The sequence below is a fragment of the Pleurodeles waltl genome, chromosome 6 (genome assembly GCF_031143425.1).
Source record: "Pleurodeles waltl isolate 20211129_DDA chromosome 6, aPleWal1.hap1.20221129, whole genome shotgun sequence".
Classification (NCBI taxonomy): domain Eukaryota; kingdom Metazoa; phylum Chordata; class Amphibia; order Caudata; family Salamandridae; genus Pleurodeles; species Pleurodeles waltl.
Genome location: NC_090445.1, coordinates 820,296,286 through 820,318,405, shown reverse-complemented (window position 1 = coordinate 820,318,405; position 22,120 = coordinate 820,296,286). Strand labels below are relative to the sequence as shown.

Here is a 22,120-nt window from a genome sequence, read left to right as displayed (position 1 = left end):
ATTCTTCCACTAAACATTGTTTTGGTTGTATTCATATCCTTATGATAGTACCTTTGATTAGATTAATTGAAATGTATGTGTTGTTGCTTTTGCTAAATGATCATTTAATTAATAGTCTTATCAAATAATGATTGAAAAAAAACTCTAAATTAACTTAGTGTTTCAGCAGTCTTGTATATCACGGGAGAGTTTAAAATGTCATTACTACTCAGACCAGAAGTTATCTTAATAAAGGAAATTCCATATCCTGGAAAGATGAGTGTTTATAAGAAAACATGCAGCAAAGGTCTAAAGATAGGCTTCCACTTTTCACATAACCTTTGGTAGTTCTTATAAATATAGCCCATAGAATTTCTAATAGGAATGTTTGAAATAAGAAGAAAGGGCAGATAGGGAAGATTCCAAGCAACTCCCTCACAAGGAAAAGCTGACTATCTAAAGATAACCATAATCATTTTACATCTTCAGTCTCTGCGTAGCTGTGCAACCCCTTACATGTATTTCCATATTCATCCAATTTTCTCTCCTTCCTCTTCTTACAACACTGCTTTTACCTTTCTCTCTCATTTGCAGTCATTCTCAGTCTCTCCTCTTCTCTGTTTGTGTGCCAATACCACCCTTTGCGAACTTGACACCATCAAAGGTCTCCCTTTACTTGAACTGGGTCTATAAATGTACTGTTCCAGTTAGCTACTGATTTTGTAATTAATATGTAAACCCTCTCTCCTACACTACCTTATACATACTTTACAGATCTTCTGACACCCACACTTTTCTTACTCTTGTCTTATAACTGTTTTGTTTTTCTCCTCAGCATACACTCATTCCAGTCAATCTTCCAGGCCCTATACATTCACCTAAGACACCATTCCCCATAATGCCTTCACTAGGTGTCGGTTCTGTGGTTCCATGTGATGATTGGTTGATAGGACAACACTAAGCTCTTTCAGACATCTTTGTCAGCTACCTCCTTCTCTAATTTCCCATACAAATGCAGTCATTGAACATTCTAGACAAAGTTTTCAATATTCCACTTGCCTTAAGATGAGATAGCGGAGAAAATGCATGTACAATACGTTTCTCAAAACATGTTCTTTAGTCTCCTTTGAGACCATCTGCACTTTTTTGTAACAAATGTCATCACAGCAGCAACTGATATTTCTTGGACAATCTTGCATTCTGGCTACTCAAAGAAATGATCTTTCAGGACCACGACATATTGAGGATGACTGGTGCTGCCATGAAGTTGAGTCATACTGTACAATCCTGCTGCACACACACTTGTCACTGTTTACACTTTCTCTACCTACATCTGCTCAACTTTTAAATTCACAATTGCACACATCTACTCTTCTCTGATTCTCTTTTTTTCACTATATAAATACCCTTGTCCTCAAATCAGCCTTCTCTGGCAGTGTTCTCTGCAAATCCAACAGGATCACTCTGTCCCCACCCCCTGCATATAATGCCATTGTTTGATGACAGTTTGTTTCGTCTTTTACATCACAATCTGCTTCTTTACTTGATGTGGCCTCCAAAAAAGCTATCCCCTTTCTTGGTGATGACAATTATATTATGTACTGTTCTTTCTGAATCCTATGCCCTCCTTATGGTCCCCTTTATAGTCTTTTTCAGAATTATTTTCCCCTTCAAGGATTTTTGAAACATTTGTGACACATTAGTATAAGCCTAGACCCCTGGAAGACAATCAGCTGATGTGCATTCCACTGTGGGGTATGCTATGACCGAACAGGGACCCTCACTAAGATCTCCTTGCCACCAGTTTAATGAGGTAAACTCCAGATGTAAGCTAATGAAACACATGATGATATAGTTATACAGAAATGATACAACGAAGATCCCATAACCAATGGAACCAGAGATGTGCACAATCTATATCTCACGTAAATACATTCATAGAATTTGTGACAACAGCACAACTATACCAACAAAATAAGAAAGATTGGACAGAGAACATCATCAGCAGGTGGCAACCATAAAAAATGGAAGCGCACTGTACACCACTGTGATTTCACAGCAGTGCAATCCAGGTATACCACTGTATGACGACCGAGCATGGTACATGACTTTTCCTTAATCCCTCCTTTTGTTTAAAGACCATTTTATGCACCCCCTACAAAATTCTTTGCTGCTGCCCCGCCTCCATCACACACTGCCATTTTGTAGTGCGGTAAATGCTCTACGCTTTACTGTAAAAAGAGGACTTAAAGAGGAGTGAGCAGTGTGCTTTGTATGATTGTGAGGAAGGTGGAGGAAATGTGGCTGGAAATCATGTGCATGTTCTGTGATGTGTGCGTCCTGCGGGACTCTCCTCAAAACTTGTGGGTTGCGCTATAATTTATTGATATGTTCACCTCCAAATACTTGGTGTTTTATTGTTCATAAGATCTGAATCTGAGTTGCAATTCTTCGGTGAGAAACAGAATATTTGGTGGCTGGCCATCCAAAGCGAGGGATATTTGTGGGAACGTGCCTCTTGTGCCTGATTGTCCGCTAGACAGAATATGAGTGGGTTTATAAAAGTCCAGATTTGTATTTCTGTTTGACGAAACATAGCCACCATTTGACTCCCACACCTATAAAAAGAAAGCCTATTTTACTTTTAAGTAAGTGAGAGGCGCAAAGACAATGCAGCATTAGAAAAATGATATGCATGTCAATTTTCTCCAATACATATGCCACCTTCTAAATTTCCCCTTCTTCTAGACTTAGCCCCTCTCTTTGCCCTCAGTCAAACTGAGTCCCAGTTGCACGACGACAGGCCCCTTTGGCTAGCCACCCGATTCTGCAGGTTGAACTATTTTGTCTGCTTTTTTTGTCGCCTAAACAACTTGCTATGTATTTTTGAAAAAACCTGCCCTATGTACTTTGCCTTTAACTGTGCTGCTGACCTGACTTGAGGCAACTCTGTCTATCCTTAGAAAATCCCCCCTCAATTTTCATCTTGCAGTTAACTCCTGTTGAAGAGAATGGCTGTTATTTTCTTGTTACATTTACTTATTTTGAGTGGGTAAGTTTGACACTTAATTTTGTAGGTGAAAAGCTCAGTTATTAACTACTGATTAATTTTCATCATCGGAGAATGGTGAACTTGATGACAGTTGAAATCACTCTGCTTCAGCTTTCCAGGCTCTCATTCTTTCAGACAAATTGTGTTGTTATGTCTTCCTTCATAACAATGTATGTTACTGATTTCCCAGAAAATATTTTAAACACCAAACACCTTCAGTTATTGTTATTGGCGGATGTAGATAGATAGCCCTCATTATTACATGACTTCATCAGATTGTTTGGGGCAGGGTTTGCTATGTGCCACGAATAGCAAGAAAACAAAACATGTTGGAATATTTTATATTAATAAGGGGTATGCACATTTTCACCCAACTAAGGAATACCATGAGTAATCAAAGGGAACGCTCAGAGGTACATCCACCAGGACATAGCTGAACAGTAACAATGTTACCACCCGTCAATACAGTTGGAAAACACTGAGCATACTTTTATCACACACATGTGTAAAAAGTTTGCACCCCATTTCTTTCCTTTTGGTGAGTCACAATCATTTAAACGCTATAAAAAGTGCCTCATGAAGTATAAACGGAAAAAGAGACCCAGAACAATGGTCACACCCCTTCCAATGTTTTCCCTGCTGGGGCCTTCTTTTGCATGCTTTCTCCTTCTGCACACATTTCCTTCAGTGCATTCCTTGCTTGAATCTGTTTTCTTTACCTCACTACGACCCTGGCTTTTACCTCTTTAGCCTTGCGCTATATCAAGATAGAGCAACATTCATTGTTCCACCGAGCGTAGAGAAATAATGCTTCCGCGTAAATCATACGGCCTCATAATGCAGATCTTACCCTTGTGGAGAAATCCTGGGTTTCCCTTTGAGATAAGATTCCCTCACTTCTGATTTCCAGTTGTTGGTTGAGAAAGACAGGTTTGCTGCTCCTGGCACCCTGGCTGAGAAACCGATACAATAGGAATTGGCATATTACGTTGATGTTCCAGATAGGCAAAATGTACTCCAAAACTGTCACCTGTCCCTTTTGGAGTACAAAGGGCATTTTGGGTATCTTTTGAATTATGAGGTTTCTTTTTGAAACACTAATGTGTAGATTCCATCTATTCTATGGCTGCATACGAAAAAGGGTTTCTGAAACGATAGTTCTGTATTGGTATTAATGCACTACTCCGACCCACGAGGACGTATTGGCACAATTAAGTGAACAATTAAGTATTCGAGTCAATAAAGGGGAAATATGGTGCTGCAGTCTCATCATTGTGAAGAAAAGCTGCTCCTCATTCTATCCAGAAACCGAGTGCAAATGAGATGCATCCACCTAAGTAAAACAAATAAAGCAGCTTGGTGAGGCAGAAAAGAAGTCCTCTCGTGTGAGAAAATTAAATAGTCTAAGAAAAAAGCAAGGGCATGCAAGAAAACTTCCAAAAGCTCTCCCTCCACCCCTCCAAATCTTCCCTAAAAAAAAAAAAACTGGGATAAGGCATGGCATGGGATCCCAGAGAAGAAACTCGAACAGCATAAAATAAAGTATGCAGCACAAAGACGGGATACTGACAGGCCCATAGCCAGAAGTAATAGTTTTGGGGGGCCTGGCCCCAAACGAAAACTATACCTTAAAAGTGGCCTTCATGTGAACAGAGAAGTGGGTACCCTTACAATAGCTTAAAAAAAAAAAAAATATATATATATATATATATATGTTTATGTTTGATGGCATGTGTAGCTGCAGATACACATGCTTTGCACATCCCGCCATCTAGTGTTGGGCTCGTAGTGTTACAAGTTGTTTTTCTTCGAAGAAGTCTTTTCGAGTCACAAGTCGAGGGACTCCTCCCCTTTCGTCTCCATTGCGCATGGGCGTCGACTCCATCTTAGATTGGTTTTTTTCCGCCATCCGGTTCGGATGTGTTCCTTTTCGCTCCGTGTTTTGGTTCGGAAAGATAGTTAGAATCTCGGAAAATTCAACGGTATTGTTTGCGTTCAGTATCGGGTTAGTTACAACAGATCGACACTGACTTTTGAAGAGCTCCGGTGGCCCTTTGGGTTTTTTTCGATCCCCCATCGGGGCCTGGTCGGCCCGGCCACGTGTCTCTTCAAGGCTGATGGAACGGACCCCATTCCGCTTCTGCCCCAAATGTCACAACAAGTATCCGTATACAGATCAGCACCTGGTCTGTAACTTGTGTTTGTCTCCAGAACACAGAGAAGATACTTGTGAAGCCTGTCGAGCGTTTTGGTCGAGGAAGACATTAAGAGATCGAAGAGCCAAGAAGACTGCAAATGGCGTCGGCACCGACAGGACAAAGGCACTTGGAAGAGGAAGAAGATACCTTCTCCATACAGGAGTTGGACTCGGACGAGCTCGATCCCGAAGAAACGCCTAAAACCGTGAGTAAGACGGCGAAACATAAAACTCACGAGAAGACCACAAAAGCCCAGGGGACGCCACCGCCAGCAGGCCATGGCTTAACCCGAAAAATAGGTGACCGATCATCGGCACCGAAAAAGGGCACGCTTGTGTCGAAGTCATCCGACTCCGGTCGAGATACCGGCACACAGCAAACTTGAGCCCGATACAGCGGGTCCGAGCAAGTTCGGCACCGAAACGAGTCGGCACCGAGAGACCGGGACGCCAAAAATAAAGAAAGTGTCGTCGGAGCCTTAAAAAAGGCTCCAGAAAAGGTTTCCATTCAGAAACATCCAGCCTTGGAACCGAAATCAAGTTCCTACACAGAGCAACAGGAACTGTCCTCCCAAATGCAAGGACATAAGTTCGGACAAGAACTAGAATCAATGGAGCCAGACTACACTCAAAGAAGGCTCCACATCCAAAAGGACACAGGGAAAATAAGTACTCTTCCCCCAATTAAAATGAAAAGAAGACTTGCCTTTCAAGAAAAGGACAAGCAGCCACTGGCAAAGGTGGCAAGACAAACAACACTGCCACCATCTCCACCAGCATCAACGCACACATAGCCAATCCACCACTGATGCAATCCCCAACTCATTCAGGAATGAGTCAGGATGATCCCGACGCATGGGATCTTTATGATGCGCCACTGTCGGATAACAGCCCAGACTGTTACCCTGCGAGGCCGTCGCCACCTGAGGACAGTACAGCCTACACAGGTGGTGTCCAGAGCAGCAGCATTTCATAATGTCACCTTGCATGCAGAACCGATTGAGGATGACTTTTTGTTTAATACACTATCCTCCACTCATAGCCAATACCAGAGCTTACCTATGCTACCCGGAATGCTAAAACACTCCAAACAGGTGTTTCAGGAGCCAGTAAAGGGCAGGGCCATAACTCCAAGGGTGGAGAAAAAGTACGAGCCACCGCCAACAGACCCTGTGTATATCACGCAGCAATTAACACCAGACTCTGTGGAAGTAGGGGCAGCTCGCAAGAGAGCAAACTCTCACACCTCGGGAGACGCAACACCTCTAGACAAGGAGAGTCGCAAATTCGACGCTGCGGGGAAAAGGGTTGCGGCACAAGCAGCAAACCAATGGCGCATTGCCAACTCACAAGCACTGCTGGCAAGATATGATCGGGCTCATTGGGACGAAATGCAGCATTTCATTGAACACTTACCCAAAGAGTTCCACAAAAGGGCACAACAAGTGGTGGAGGAAGGACAAAGTATCTCAAATAATCAGATACGGTCAGCAATGGATGCAGTAAATACTGCAGTAACCATCAGGAGACACGCATGGTTGCGGACGTCAGGATTCAAGCCGGAAATACAACAAGCCGTGCTGAATATGCCTTTTAACGGACAGCAGTTGTTTGGGCCGGAGGTGGACACTGCTATCGAAAAACTTAAAAAAGACACTGATACAGCCAAAACCATGGGCGCACTCTACTCCCCGCAGAGCAGAGGCACATGTCGCAAAACGCAGTTTAGAGGGGGGTTTCGAGGACAAGCTACAGAACCCACAACCTCACAAACAAGGCCCACTTATCAGAGCCAATATCAGCGGGGATGTTTTCGGGGGCAATATAGAGGGGGACAATTCCAAAAGAGTAGAGGGAAGTTCCAAAGTCCCAAAACTCCTCAAAACAAGTAGTGACTTCCACGTCACAAATCCCCAACACACAACACCTGTGGGGGGGAGACTAACTAAGTTTTACAAACATTGGGAGGAAATAACAACAGACACTTGGGTCCTAGCAATTATCCAGCATGGTTATTGTATAGAATTTCTCAAATTCCCTCCAAACGTCCCACCGAAAACACACAATATGTCAAAACACATGGACCTTCTAGGACTAGAGGTCCAAGCGCTGCTACAAAAAGAAGCAATAGAATTAGTACCAATTCATCAGAAAGGAACAGGCGTTTACTCTCTGTACTTTCTCATACCCAAAAAGGACAAGACTCTAAGACCTATATTAGATCTCAGAATGTTAAATACCTACATCAAATCAGATCACTTTCACATGGTGACATTACAGGACGTAATCCCACTGCTCAAACAACAAGACTACATGACAACACTAGACCTAAAGGATGCATATTTCCATATACCGATACATCCTTCACACAGAAAATACTTAAGGTTTGTATTCCAAGGAATACATTACCGATTCAAGGTGTTGCCATTCGGAATAACAACTGCGCCAAGAGTTTTTACAAAATGCCTGGCAGTAGTGGCCGCACATATCAGAAGGCAACAAATACATGTGTTCCTGTACCTAGACGATTGGTTAATCAAAACCAACACGCTACAACGGTGTTCACAACACACAAAGTAAGTCATAGAAACCCTCCACAAACTAGGTTTCTCAATCAACTACACAAAGTCACACCTTCTGCCGTGTCAAACACAGCAATACTTAGGGGCGACAATCAACACAGCAAAAGGGATTGCCACTCCAAGTCCACAAAGGGTACAGGCATTTCACAATGTAATACAGGCCATGTATCCAAAACAAAAGATACAAGTCAAAATGGTGATGAAACTCCTAGGCATGATGTCCTCATGCATAGCCATTGTCCCAAACGCAAGGTTGCACATGCGGCCCTTACAACAGTGCCTAGCATCACAATGGTCACAGGCACAGGGTCAATGTAGGAAGTTGGCTCTGTATGTGCTATTTCAAAGTAAGGAATAGCAGGCACAGACTCCAAGGGTTCCCCTTAGAGGTAAAATAGTGGTAAAAAGAGATAATACTAATGCTCTATTTTGTGGTAGTGTGGTCGAGCAGTAGGCTTATCCAAGGAGTAGTGTTAAGCATTTGTTGTACATACACATAGACAATAAATGAGGTACACACACTCCGAGACAAATACAGCCAATAGGTTTTGTTATAGAAAAATATCTTTTCTTAGTTTATTTTAAGAACCATAGGTTCAAATTTTACATGTACAGGGAGTGCAGAATTATTAGGCAAGTTGTATTTTTGAGGATTAATTTTATTATTGAACAACAACCATGTTCTCAATGAACCCAAAAAACTCATTAATATCAAAGCTGAATATTTTTGGAAGTCGTTTTTAGTTTGTTTTTAGTTTTAGCTATGTTAGGGGGATATCTGTGTGTGCAGGTGACTATCACTGTGCATAATTATTAGGCAACTTAACAAAAGAAAATATATACCCATTTCAATTATTTATTATTACCAGTGAAACCAATATAACATCTCAACATTCACAAATATACATTTCTGACATTCAAAAACAAAACAAAAACAAATCAGTGACCAATATAGCCACCTTTCTTTGCAAGGACACTCAAAAGCCTGCCATCCATGGATTCTGTCAGTGTTTTGATCTGTTCACCATCAACATTGCGTGCAGCAGCAACCACAGCCTCCCAGACACTGTTCAGAGAGGTGTACTGTTTTCCCTCCTTGTAAATCTCACATTTGATGATGGACCACAGGTTCTCAATGGGGTTCAGATCAGGTGAACAAGGAGGCCATGTCATTAGATTTCCTTCTTTTATACCCTTTCTTGCCAGCCACGCTGTGGAGTACTTGGACGCGTGTGATGGAGCATTGTCCTGCATGAAAATCATGTTTTTCTTGAAGGATGCAGACTTCTTCCTGTACCACTGCTTGAAGAAGGTGTCTTCCAGGAACTGGCAGTAGGACTGGGAGTTGAGCTTGACTCCATCCTCAACCCGAAAAGGCCCCACAAGCTAATCTTTGATGATACCAGCCCAAACCAGTACTCCACCTCCACCTTGCTGGCGTCTGAGTCGGACTGGAGCTCTCTGCCCTTTACCAATCCAGCCACGGGCCCATCCATCTGGCCCATCAAGACTCACTCTCATTTCATCAGTCCATAAAACCTTAGAAAAATCAGTCTTGAGATATTTCTTGGCCCAGTCTTGACGTTTCAGCTTGTGTGTCTTGTTCAGTGGTGGTCGTCTTTCAGCCTTTCTTACCTTGGCCATGTCTCTGAGTATTGCACACCTTGTGCTTTTGGGCACTCCAGTGATGTTGCAGCTCTGAAATATGGCCAAACTGGTGGCAAGTGGCATCGTGGCAGCTGCACGCTTGACTTTTCTCAGTTCATGGGCAGTTATTTTGCGCCTTGGTTTTTCCACACGCTTCTTGCGACCCTGTTGACTATTTTGAATGAAACGCTTGATTGTTCGATGATCACGCTTCAGAAGCTTTGCAATTTTAAGAGTGCTGCATCCCTCTGCAAGATATCTCACTATTTTTGACTTTTCTGAGCCTGTCAAGTCCTTCTTTTGAGCCATTTTGCCAAAGGAAAGGAAGTTGCCTAATAATTATGCACACCTGATATAGGGTGTTGATGTCATTAGACCACACCCCTTCTCATTACAGAGATGCACATCACCTAATATGCTTAATTGGTAGTAGGCTTTCGAGCCTATACAGCTTGGAGTAAGACAACATGCATAAAGAGGATGATGTGGTCAAAATACTCATTTGCCTAATAATTCTGCACTCCCTGTAATAGCTCCTTTGAAAGGTATTGCAGGTAAGTACTCTAGGAACTTTGAATCATTACTTTAGCATGTATACTTTTTACATAAAACACAATAAGCTGTTTCAAAAGTGGACACAGTGCAATTTTCACAGTTCCTGGGGGAGGTAAGTTATTGTTAATTTTCACAGGTAAGTAAGTCACTTACAGGTTTCAGTTTTTGGTCCAAGGTAGCCCACCGTTGGGGGTTCAGAGCAACCCCAAAGTTACCACACCAGCAGCGCAGGGCCTGTCAGGTGCAAAGGTCAAAGAGGTGCCCAAAACAAATAGGCTATAATGGAGAGAAGGGGGTGCCCCGGTTCCAGTCTGCCAGCAGGTAAGTACCCGCGTCTTCGGAGGGCAGGCCAGGGGGGTTTTGTAGGGCACCGGGGGGGACACAAGCTAGCACAGAAAGTACACCCTCAGCAGCGCGGGGGCGGCCGGGTGCAGTGTGCAAACACGCGTCGGGTTTCCTTCAGTTTTCAATGGGAGACCAAGGGGTCTCTTCAGCGATGCAGGCAGGCAAGGGGGGGGGGCTCCTCGGGGTAGCCACCACCTGGGCAAGGGAGAGGGCCTCCTGGGGGTCACTCCTGCACAGAAGTTCCATTTCTTTAGGGGCTGGGGGCTGCGGGTGCAGGGTCTTTTCCAGCCGTCGGGAAATGGAGTTCGGACAGTCGCGGTCAGGGGGAGCCTGGGGATTCCCTCTGCAGGCGTCGCTGTGGGGGCTCAGGGGGGACAACTTTGGTTACTCACAGTCGTAGAGTCGCCGGAGGGTCCTCCCTGAGTTGGTTGTTCTCCACCAGTCGAGTCGGGGTCGCCAGGTGCAGTGTTGCAAGTCTCACGCTTCTTGCGGGGAGTTGCAGGGGTCTTTAAATCTGCTCCTTGTAACAAAGTTGCAGTTCTTTTGGAGCAGTGCTGCTGTCCTCAGGAGTTTCTTGTCTTTTTCGAAGCAGGGCAGTCCTCAGAGGATTCAGAGGTCGCTGGTCCCTTGGAAAGCGTCGCTGGAGCAGGTTTCTTTGGAAGGCAGGAGACAGGCCGGTAAGTCTGGGGCCAAGGCAGTTGGTGTCTTCTGTTCTTCCTCTGCAGGGGTTTGTCAGCTCGGCAGTCCTTCTTCTTGTAGTTGCAGGAATCTAATTTCTAGGTTCAGGGAGAGCCCTTAAATACTAAATTTAAGGGCGTGTTTAGGTCTGGGGGGTTAGTAGCCAATGGCTACTAGCCCTGAGGGTGAGTACACCCTCTTTGTGCCTCCTCCCAAGGGGAGGGGGTCACATCCCTAATCCTATTGGGGGAATCCTCCATCTGCAAGATGGAGGATTTCTAAAAGTTAGAGTCACTTCAGCACAGGACACCTTAGGGGCTGTCCTGACTGGCCAGTGACTCCTCCTTGTTGCTTTCGTTGTTCCCTCCAGCCTTGCCGCCAAAAGTGGGGGCCGTGGCCGGAGGGGGCGGGCAACTCCACTAAGCTGGAGTGCCCTGCTGTGCTGTGACAAAGGGGTGAGCCTTTGAGGCTCACCGCCAGGTGTTACAGCTCCTGCCTGGGGGAGGTGTTAGCATCTCCACCCAGTGCAGGCTTTGTTACTGGCCTCAGAGTGACAAAGGCACTCTCCCCATGGGGCCAGCAACATGTCTCTAGTGTTGCAGTCTGCTGGAACCAGTCAGCCTACACAGATAGTCGGTTAGGTTTCAGGGGGCACCTCTAAGGTGCCCTCTGTGGTGTATTTTCCAATAAAATGTACACTGGCATCAGTGTGCATTTATTGTGCTGAGAAGTTTGATACCAAACTTCCCAGTTTTTAGTGTAGCCATTATGGTGCTGGGGAGTTCGTGTAAAACAGACTCCCAGACCATATACTCTTATGGCTACCCTGCACTTACAATGTCTAAGGTTTTGCTTAGACACTGTAGGGGCACAGTGCTCAGGCACTGGTACCCTCACCTATGGTATAGTGCACCCTGCCTTAGGGCTGTAAGGCCTGCTAGAGGGGTGTCTTACCTATACTGCATAGGCAGTGAGAGGCTGGCATGGCACCCTGAGGGGAGTGCCATGTCGACTTACTCGTTTTGTTCTCACCAGCTGGTAAGCAGTGTGTCTGTGCTGAGTGAGGGGTCTCCAGGGTGGCATAATACATGCTGCAGCCCTTAGAGACCTTCCCTGGCATCAGGGCCCTTGGTACCAGAGGTACCAGTTACAAGGGACTTATCTGGATGCCAGGGTGTGCCAATTGTGGAATCAAAAGTACAGGTTAGGGAAAGAACACTGGTGCTGGGGCCTGGTTAGCAGGCCTCAGCACACTTTCAATTCAAAACATAGCATCAGCAAAGGCAAAAGGTCAGGGGGTAACCATGCCAAGGAGGCATTTCCTTACAGTCAACTTCTAGATCTAGTGTTGATAGACCGCCAAACGTACACCTCGCTTCAATGGTGGAACAATAGAAATTTAAACCAAGGGCGGCCTTTCCAAGACCCAGTGCCTCAATACGTAATAACGACAGATGCCTCCATGATAGGGTGGGGAACACACCTTACTCAACACAGCATCCAGAGACAATGGGACACTCAGCAAAGACAGTTTCACATAAATCACTTAGAACTATTGGCAGTATTTTTAGCGTTAAAGGCATTTCAACCCATAATAAGCCACAAACACATTCTTGTCAAAATAAACAACATGACAACGATGTATTACCTAAACAAACAGGGAGAAACACACTCAACACAGTTGTGTCTCCTGGCACAGAGAATATGGCATTGGGCGATTCACAACCACATTCGCCTAATAGCACAATTTATTCCAGGGATTCAGAATCAGTTAGCAGACAATCTCTCTCGGGATCACCAACAGATCCACGAATGGGAGATTCACCCACAAATACTGAACACTTACTTCCAGAGTTGGGGAACACCACAAATAGATCTATTTGCAACAAAGGAAAACGCAAAATGCCAAAACTTCGCATCCAGGTACCCACAACATCAGTCTCAGGGCAATGCGTTATGGATGAGTTGGTCAGGGATATTTGCTTACGCTTTTCCCCCTCTCCCACTCCTTCCATATCTGGTAAACAAGTTGAGTCAAAACAAACTCAAACTCATACTGATAGCGCCAACATGGGCAAGACAACCTGGGTACACAACACTACTAGACCTCTCAGTAGTGCCTCATGTATAACTACCAAACAGACCAGATCTGTTAACGCAACACAAACAACAGATCAGACACCCAAATCCAGCATCGCTGAATCTAGCAATTTGGCTCCTGAAGTCCTAGAGTTCGGACACTTAGACCTTACACAGGAATGTATGGAGGTCATAAAACAAGCTAGGAAACCTACCACTAGACATTGCTATGCAAATAAGTGGAAAATAGTTGTTTATTACTGCCATAATAATCAAATTCAACCCATACACGCATCTGCCAAAGATATCGTAAAATACTTACTACATATGCAAAAGTCAAAGCTAGCTTTTTCTTCCATTAAGATACATCTTACCACAATTTCAGCTTACCTGCAAATTACGCACTCAACTTCACTTTTTAGGATACCAGTCATAAAAGCGTTTATGGAAGGCCTAAAGAGAATTATACTACCAAGAACACCACCAGTTCCTTCATGGAACCTCAACATTGTCTTAACACGACTCATGGGTCCACCTTTTGAGCCCATGCACTCTTGTGAAATGCAATATTTAACATGGAAAGTTGCATTTTTAATTGCCATCACATCTTTAAGAAGAGTAAGTGAGATTCAAGCATTTACCATACAAGAACCATTTATTCAAATACACAAGCATAAAGTAGTTCTACGGACAAATCCTAAATTTTTACCAAAAGTCATATCACCGTTCCACTTGAATCAAACAGTAGAATTACCAGTGTTCTTCCCAGAGCCAGATTCTGTAGCTGAAAGAGCACTACATACATTAGACATCAAAAGAGCGTTAATGTACTACATTGACAGAATAAAACTAATTCGAAAAACAAAACAATTATTTATTGCTTTCCAAAAACCTCATACAGGAAATCCTATTTCAAAACAAGGCATTGCTAGATGGATAGTTAAATGCATTCAAACCTGTTATCTTAAAGCAAAAAGAGAACTGCCTATTACACCAAAGGCACACTCAACTAGAAAGAAAGGTGCTACCATGGCCTTTCTAGGAAATATTCCAATGACCGAAATATGTAAGGCAGCTACATGGTCTACGCCTCATACATTTACTAAACACTACTGTGTAGATGTGTTAACAGCACAACAAGCCACAGTAGGTCAAGCAGTACTACGAACATTGTTTCAAACAACTTCAACTCCTACAGGCTGAACCACCGCTTTTGGGGAGATAACTGCTTACTAGTCTATGCACAGCATGTGTATCTGCAGCTACACATGCCATCGAGCGGAAAATGTCACTTACCCAGTGTACATCTGTTCGTGGCATTAGTTGCTGCAGATTCACATGCGCCCACCCGCATCCCCAGGAGCCTGTAGCCGTTTAGAAATTGATCTTGAACATTTGTAAATTTGTAAATATATTACTTTAAACTACATTATGTACATACGTATTCACTCCATTGCATGGGCACTATTACTAGCATACACAACTTCTACCTCACCCTCTGCGGGGAAAACAATCTAAGATGGAGTCGACGCCTGTAGGAAGTTGGCTCTGTATGTGCTATTTCAAAGTAAGGAATAGCATGCACAGAGTCCAAGGGTTCCCCTTAGAGGTAAGATAGTGGCAAAAAGAGATAATACTAATGCTCTATTTTGTGGTAGTGTGGTCGAGCAGTAGGCTTATCAAAGGAGTAGTGTTAAGCATTTGTTGTACATACACACAGGCAATAAATGAGTAACACACACTCCGAGACAAATCCAGCCAATAGGTTTTGTTATAGAAAAATATCTTTTCTTAGTTTATTTTAAGAACCACAGGTTCAAATTCTACATATAATATCTCATTTGAAAGGTATTGCAGGTAAGTACTTTAGGAACTTTGAATAATTACAGTAGCATATATACTTTTCACATAAAACACAATTAGCTGTTTTAAAAGTGGACACAGTGCAATTTTCACAGTTCCTGGGGGAGGTAAAGTATTGTTAGGTTTTGCAGGTAAGTAAACCACCTATGGTGTTAAGATTGGGGTCCAAGGTAGCCCACCGTTGGGGGTTCAGAGCAACCCCAAAGTTACCACACCAGCAGCTCAGGGCCGGTCAGGTGCAGAGGTCAAAGAGGTGCCCAAAACACATAGGCTTCAATGGAGAGAAGGGGGTGCCCCGGTTCCAGTCTTCCAGCAGGTAAGTACCCGCGTCTTCGGAGGGCAGACCAGGGGGGTTTTGTACGGCACCGGGGGACACACGAGTCAGCACAAAAAGTACACCCTCAGCAGCACGGGGGCGGCCGGGTGCAGTGTGTAAACACGCGTCGGGTTTCCAATGGTTTTCTATGAGAGACCAAGGGGTCTCTTCAGCGGTGCAGGCAGGCAAGGGGGGGCTCCTCGGGGTAGCCACCACCTGGGCAAGGGAGAGGGCCTCCTGGGGGTCACTCCTGCACAGAAGTTCCGTTCCTTCAGGTGCTGGGGGCTGCGGGTGCAGGGTCTTTTCCAGCCGTCGGAACTTTAGGTTCAGGCAGTCGCGGTCAGGGAGAGCCTCGGGATTCCCTCTGCAGGCGTCGCTGTGGAGGCTCAGGGGGGACAACTTTGGTTACTCACGGTCTCGGAGTCGCCAGAGGGTCCTCCCTGAGGTGTTGGTTCTCCACCAGTCGAGTCTGGGTCGCTGGGTGCAGTGTTGCAAGTCTCACGCTTCTTGCGGGGATTTGCAGGGGTCTTTAAATCTGCTCCTCTGTAACAAAGTTGCAGTTCTTTTGGAGCAGTGGCGCTGTCCTCAGGAGTTTCTTGTCTTTCTTGAAGCAGGGCAGTCCTCAGAGGATTCAGAGGTCGCTGGTCCCTTGGAAAGCGTCGCTGGAGCAGGTTTCTTTGGAAGGCAGGAGACAGGCCGGTAAGTCTGGGGCCAAAGCAGTTGGTGTCTTCTGTTCTTCCTCTGCAGGGGTTTTTCAGCTCAGCAGTCTTCTTCTTCTTGTAGTTTCAGGAATCTAAATTCTTAGGTTCAGGGGAGCCCTTAAATACTAAATTTAAGGGCGTGTTTAGGTCTGGGGGGTTAGTAGCCAATAGCTACTAGCCCTGAGGGTGGGTACACCCTCTTTGTGCCTCCTCCCAAGGGGAGGGGGTCACATCCCTATTCCTATTGGGGGAATCCTCCTTCTACAAGATGGAGGATTTCTAAAAGTCAGTCACCTCAGCTCAGGACACCTTAGGGGCTGTCCTGACTGGCCAGTGACTCCTCCTTGTTTTTCTCATTATCTCTCCTGGACTTGCCGCCAAAAGTGGGGGCTGTGTCCAGGGGGCGGGCATCTCCACTAGCTGGAGTGCCCTGGGGCATTGTAACACGAAGCTTGAGCCTTTGAAGCTCACTGCTAGGTGTTACAGTTCCTGCAGGGGGGAGGTGTGAAGCACCTCCACCCAGAGCAGGCTTTGTTTCTGTCCTCAGAGAGCACAAAGGCTCTCACCGCATGGGGTCAGAAACTCGTCTCTCAGCAGCAGGCTGGCACAGACCAGTCAGTCCTGCACTGAACAATTGGGTAAAATACAGGGGGCATCTCTAAGGTGCCCTCTGTGTGCATTTTTTAATACATCCAACACTGGCATCAGTGTGGGTTTATTATTCTGAGAAGTTTGATACTAAACTTTCCAGTATTCAGTGTAGCCATTATGGAGCTGTGGAGTTCGTTTTTGACAGACTCCCAGCCCATATACTCTTATGGCTACCCTGCACTTACAATGTCTAAGGTTTTGCTTAGACAGTGTAGGGGCATAGTGCTCATGCACATATGCCCTCACCTGTGGTATAGTGCACCCTGCCTTAGGGCTGTAAGGCCTACTAGAGGGGTGACTTACCTATGCCACAGGCAGTGTGAGGTTGGCATGGCACCCTGAGGGGAGTGCCATGTCGACTTAGTCATTTTCTCCCCACCAGCACACACAAGCTGGCAAGCAGTGTGTCTGTGCTGAGTGAGGGGTCCCTAGGGTGGCATAAGACATGCTGCAGCCCTTAGAGACCTTCCCTGGCATCAGGACCCTTGGTACCAGGGGTACCAGTTACAAGGGACTTACCTAGGTGCCAGGGTTGTGCCAATTGTGGAAACAATGGTACATTTTAGGTGAAAGAACACTGGTGCTGGGGCCTGGTTAGCAGGGTCCCAGCACACTTCTCAGTCAAGTCAGCATCAGTATCAGGCAAAAAGTGGGGGGTAACTGCAACAGGGAGCCATTTCTTTACAACGCCCATGCGCAATGGAGCCGAAATGGGAGGAGTCCCTCGATCTCGTGACTCGAAAAGACTTCTTCGAAGAAAAACAACTTGTAACACTCCGAGCCCAACACCAGATGGCGGGATGTGCACAGCATGTGAATCTGCAGCAACTAATGCCACGAACAGATGTACACTGGGTAAGTGACATTTTCCATATATATATATATCTATATCTATATGTCACTCATTTGTGACCTTATATATCCATCTGTCTCCCTTTCTTTTTCTCACTTGTGTCTCCTTCTACACCCCTCACTCTCTAAGTTTACAAAAGCCACCAACTGCTCGAGCACCTGTGTTCTTCGCACAATCAGATGTCTGACCCCATACCCGCAAGGACCTTAATTTTGATCCATTAATACCATTGGGAAAAGAGATGCAGTGAGAAGGTGATGATCTCCCATGTTTGAAACAATCTCCTTCCAGTCTCATCTACTGCATGCAGTGTGGTTTGGGTTCAGTGGCAAGTGCTTAAAGCCCAGTCGGGCGAGTATTTGTGAAAGTGTTTTGGGGCTACCTCTAGCATTTTGTGTTTGTCTGGTGACCAGACCATCTTTTTGTAGTAGTCATCTGAAGTGTTGTTTCAATTTATGGGTGCACAAATGGAGTTTTGTAAATTCCTAGATGGCCACCTATCTTGTATTTTGTCTGAGGATCATCTAAAGTCCTGTTTCAGGTCCTGCAATAGCACTTGCAGCGACAAATGGATGGTTAGTGAAAAGAAATGATTGTGAACCGTTTGTATACGGTGAATGAATGTTAAATGGACACATGCTTAATAGTGGAAAATGTTTTGGTGGATTGTGCACAGCCACTGGAATAGATCATGGGCCGTTAGTGAAACAGAATTGCCTCTTAGAGTGACCAGATTCTGCTGATTTGTTTGGATAGTGCCTTTTTTGTTACCTGTGTCCAGGTGTCCTGACATTTTTCATGAAATTAAATACTTGTTGTAGTTTTGCGAGGTCAGATGAGTAAAAGCATGATGTGTAAGATGTTACCTGTACTCACACCTCTATTAGACCCGATCTCATTATCAGCATGGTCTGAGGACAAAATAACCTTTTACCACAGCCCTGCCACGTTTACCAGCTCTATGTATGGCTAGCTGCTCCAGTCTATGTGTTTTTCCTTGCATTCTGTTATTTCTAGTCTTGCTTATCACATTATAAAACCAGGACTACGTGTCCCTAAATCTCCTGTTTTTTTGGTTTGGTTAACCTGGTCACCTTACAATTAGCATAAATCAAATACAGTCTTCAACAGTCAGTCACCCAGCACTGAAGCAACTTCTCCCTCTCCTACTGCATAGAATCTATGTTGGTAAGCTTGTGAACCGCTACACAGCACATACTCGCTTCTGAACACTTTGAAGATGATGCTAGTTTAACAAACAACAGAATAAGCCATAGTGCTACTGGACTTAGTTAACCAACTTGGTAACACAACCTATTACTTTTGGTTATAGTGATGAGAAAGATGTTGACCAACAAGAGCACTTATAAACCCCTCCGACACAACCATCAGCAAATCAGAGCCACCAAATGCTCCGCGCTCACCAGCTACATCAAAAATAGGACCAAGCAAATCTTTTTGGCATAGTGACTCTCCACCTCTCTGGCAGCAAACTCCACCAGCGTAACCCCCTCTCAGAACCTGTGCACCCAGCTGTCCCTATTCTTCAGCAACAAGAAAACAAGCATCTACAAATATTTCAAGCACCAACTGGACCTTTCTACACTTGCAGCCCTCTTGTCATCTCTACGAACACCAAGAGGACCACCCTGACCTCATGGCCCACTTTCACCACTCAAGAAACCACAGTAACCATTCAGTTCACACACTCTGGAGCACCCTCAGACTCCTGCCCTCACCACGGTTTCATTAAAGGACTGGACCATATCAGGGCAGCCCTCACCCCAATCCTGAATGGCCACTATGACGGAGTAGACATGCTGTCGGTGTTGTCGGGAATATGAAAATAACTCAAACGGGGCATTTTAGAGTTACTGCTGGTTGACTTCGTGAGAAGCCGTGTTAAGATCAACGTGGTGTTACCTGGCTTAACGTTTTGGTCGACTTGTTTCAAGAATACCCATCAGAACTGCTTTATGCACACAGTTAGCAGTAATCTTTGGTGAAATTTTACGTTCTAGAGCCTTGAGAAAGTCCGCATCAGGACGAAACACGTGTCGGCTGGGCTTAATGTTTTAATTAAGCTGTACTCTACAATTTGGGATAATACTTTCCTTGGATGGACTTCATCAGGATTTACGGATTTCAATTCTGGCTGAACTTTGCAATTAAAAGCAGCACCTCCTTTAAAATGAAGCACATTAATAACTAAAAACCTCTCAGCAAAGAGAAAAATCACATCATGGATGGACTTCTCGTGAACTGTGTACATTATTCTTTCTTGGTTTGATGATTAGTATTTTCGAGATTTATTATTGAGTACCTCATGTTTTTGTGTTATATATGGCTATTATGATTCATTAAAATCTAGACATATACATATGAATCCATTGCTGTTGACAGATCATTACATTTTGAGTGCTCCACAGATTGTTCTTTATGATCCAATCCTGAATGACCCAGTTACCACAGCAGCATATACAGACGTCTGGTAACATCCCATAGTATTTCTCGTCATCTTGAAACCCACAGCTGACCTGAAGATGCTAGCCAACAACCGGCCTACCTTCCTGCTACCCTACCTTACAAATTTATGGAAAAGATGATAAACAAACGCCTGTTGTACCACTCCAACTACCCCACCCAGTCAGTTTCTGGTATCACCACAGTACAGAGTCCACCTTCATTGCTGCCATGGATTACATCTGGATGATCATGGACCGAGGTGGCCCCCGTCCTCAGCCTACTCAATCCTTCTGCACCCCTTGACACTGTCCCTCACCCCCACTCGCCATCATCATCTACGCCCACGGAATTAACATCATATCCTATCTGCATACCCCTAGTTCATCCTCTCCCTCTCTGACAAGACACTGAAATTGCAGGGGGATGAAAACCAACTAGCTCAAGCTCAAAACAGTCAAGAACTCACCATGACTAGCCAAGTGAACGCAGCCTCCATCTTCTGCTTCCACCCACTGAATGTACTCAACGAGGTCTTCAAATGGCCCATCACAAATACTTGCGGAACTGTCGCCCAAGCCCTTATCACCAGTAAGATGACCTATGGCAACACACCCTATGCTGGAATCAATGCTCAACTGACCAGAAGAATCCAGACCTTAGAAAACCCAGAAGTCTGGTGCTTCCTCAAACTCCCACCTCGCAATCACATCACTTTGCACTTAAGAGTTCCACTGGCTCCTGAGCTACAAAAAGTGCCCTTCAAACTCCTCACGTACACATACAAGGCTTTACACAACATTGACCACCTGTACTGCAACAGCCACATAAACTTCAACACACCTCCCCTCAGCCAGACTCTTACAAATTTCCTGCAGACACAGAACCAGATCTGATGGTGATGGCTTCTACCTCACTCCCAAAGTCTTGAAAGACCTGCTCAGGCACATCAGAGCCTCCTCATTCCTCAAGAAATCAAAGACGTGGCTCTTGACCAAGCCCAGACACTGACTTAAAGCATACAGCTCCTGCTTCAGTGGCAGGATACCATTGTGGGTGAGTTTTGCGCTCTACAAATACACATATAACATTACAGAAAGTAGAGTTATGTGAGCCATTGAAGGTTCAAACCAGATGTCTGGTCTAGCTCAGCTTGACGCCTTTTTGGCCCCTTCAGCTCAAAACAAGACAGCTTTTAATGTTGCTTCTGCCTGCCAAACAGGAAGATCAAGCTAAGATCCTTTTTTGAAGGTCAGCCACCAGCAGACAATTTAACACTGGGGGACACAGGTCTACGCAAAAAAATCGTCCTTCACACCTCCCAACAGTTATTTCCCTATAAAAATCCTCGCCTTTGAAAAAGCGGTTCTGAAGGATATCAGTGAGATTAATACTAACACTTTGAAGGTGTTCCATAACACAACCAAGAAAAAAAAAAAACTTACAGGAATTAGCCAACAACAACAACGTAATAAAACCAGCAGATAAGGAAGGCACTATCGTAATCCAGACCTTAGAAAATTATCGTAAAGAATGTTTAAGACTATTGGGTGATGCACATAACTATGAAAAACTCAGGGAGGACCCTACTGATTTCCTAAAGACGAAGATCCACAGTATGGTGGAGCAAGGTGTAGCGCACAACTGGATTTTCCAGAAAGGAGATTTCCTAATTAATAAAAATCCACTAACTCCTTATTTCTACACTATCCCCAAAATTCACAAAAACCTTGAATCATCTCCTGGTAGACCCATCATATCAGGTACCAATTCTATTTTGGAACCTCTGTCCCGTTGTGCAGATGCGTTTTTAAGACCCATAGTCCAAAAGACAGATACCTACCTTAAAGACACAAAGTATGTACTGTGTGTTTTGAAAGACAGAATTTTTGATCCAGAAAATGAGAAACTAATAGGACTGGATGTGGAAAGCCTATACACGAGCCTTCCTCACCATGACACATTACACATACTTGAGGAGGTTATCTTTAAATTAGATTGGGACTACCAAACATTTTTTGGAGTTTGAGAAAAATTTGTACAGTCAGAAACACAGGACTAGCATTGGAAACACCTTTGCTCTGAGTCTGGCCGGTCTCTATGTCCATCATCTAGAGAAAGAGAGGATCCTAAACCCCACTAATCCATACAGAGACAAC

At 44.6% G+C, this 22,120-nt stretch overlaps 1 protein-coding gene across 2 annotated transcripts in view; it reads left to right on the top strand.

Moving 5' to 3' along the window:
- The window catches only part of LOC138300280 (STE20-like serine/threonine-protein kinase), a 310,793-nt gene that overhangs the window by 198,313 nt on the left and 90,360 nt on the right, over positions 1 to 22,120 (top strand). The window lies entirely within an intron of this gene.